The sequence below is a fragment of the Mandrillus leucophaeus genome, unplaced genomic scaffold (assembly GCF_000951045.1).
Source record: "Mandrillus leucophaeus isolate KB7577 unplaced genomic scaffold, Mleu.le_1.0 Scaffold106, whole genome shotgun sequence".
Lineage (NCBI taxonomy): Eukaryota > Metazoa > Chordata > Mammalia > Primates > Cercopithecidae > Mandrillus > Mandrillus leucophaeus.
The window spans coordinates 3061932-3063636 of NW_012098765.1; positions in this window are offsets into that span (position 1 = coordinate 3061932).

Genomic DNA, 1705 nt, shown 5'->3' on the forward strand with positions numbered 1-1705 from the left:
CTAGTTTTTTATATTTTTTAGTAGAGACGGGGTTTCACCGTGTTAGCCAGGATGGTCTCGATCTCCTGACCTCATGATCCACCCGCCTCGGCCTCCCAAAGTGCTGGGATTACAGGCTTGAGCCACCGCGCCCGGCCTTTCATTCTATTTTGTAAAATAAAGTACTGCCTGATTCTAGAATCACAAAAAAAAAAAAACAAATTAAGGTCTTTAAACTAAATGTGTTATAATTTTGTTTTTTGACATCTTTGTATCTGCAGGTTAGGCTGCCCCCTAAATATTTTAGAGGTGTTAACCAGTCATAGCAGGCACTTTAGACAAATGGAAAACATTGTTTGAACACCATTTGCAGAAAGGAACAAAGAACATGCAAAGAATGAAAGGAAATTCTGTGTGCTATGCCTTGTGTTCCAACAATAGGAGAATTGAGCAGGAGCTGAGGTAATTGAGTTAGGATACCGTGACCATCTGCCACGTTTTATCAATTAGGTTAGGAATTTGTGCCATAAATCCCAACAGTAATTTTGGGTAATTTAAGGACTTTATCAAAGAGACAGGAGACGTTTAAAAAATTATCTAGTTTACCTAACAATTATGAGCATAGTTTATTGAATTGAGTAAGTGTAAACATGGGGAAAAGCATCTGTATCAGAACCATCATCCTCTCACCTAGTTTATTTCAAACATCTTCAAAAAACTGTTGATGTTTTGATCTTTTAAAGATGTCTGAAGTAAACTAGGTAACAGGGGATGATGGCTCTGACCCAGATGATGAAAATCAGCATGAAGGAGAGCATTGAACTTGCACAATAATTCCTTGGAAAAGAAGTATGCACTAAGCTTAGCAAGTGTTTCATAAAGGTCTTTTTTTCTTTTGTACTTAAAAAAAATTTTTTTAGAGATAGAGTCTCACACTGTCACACAGGCTGGAATGTAATTGTGTGAACATGGCTCACTGCAGCCTTGAACTCCTGGGCTCAAGCAATCCTCCCACTTGGCCTCCTGTGTAGCTGGGATTACAGCGGCGTACCACCACACCTGGCTAATTTTTATATTTTTTGTAGAGATGGGGTGTAGCTACGTTGCCCAGGCTAGTCTCCAACTCTTGGCCTCAAGCAATCCTCCTGCCTCAGCCTCCCAAAGTGTTGGGATTACAGGCATCAGCCACCTTGCCATCATAAAGGGTTGTTTGAGAAAGGTTAGTATGGACAATGACTCACAAGTCTCTCACGTGAGCAACTGGATTGGTCATGGTGGTGTTTATTGATATTGACAAACTGAAGAGGCTGTGGTTTGGCTGTAAAGGTAATACACAATCTATTTAGCACATGTAGTTTGCTCCGTCTTTAAGGCACCTGCATCATACATGTGACTAGTCATATATCACATACATGTATGTATGGGTAAAGCTCAGATGGAAGATTTGCTTTGAGAAGGCTGTCAACAACATATATTAGTAAGATAACTGTGAAAGTTGTCAGAATCAGAACGGAGTCACTAATGTTAAGAAAACTGACATATCGTGGGTCAGGAATAGTGGCTCACACTCATAATTCCAGCACTTTGAGAGGCTGAGGTGGGAGGATTGCTTGAGACCAGGAGTTCAAGATCAGCCTGGGCAACATAGTGAGACCCCCATCTCTATAAAACATAAAAAAATTAGCTGGGTGCGGTGGTAGGTGCCTGTGGTTTCAGCTACTTAGGA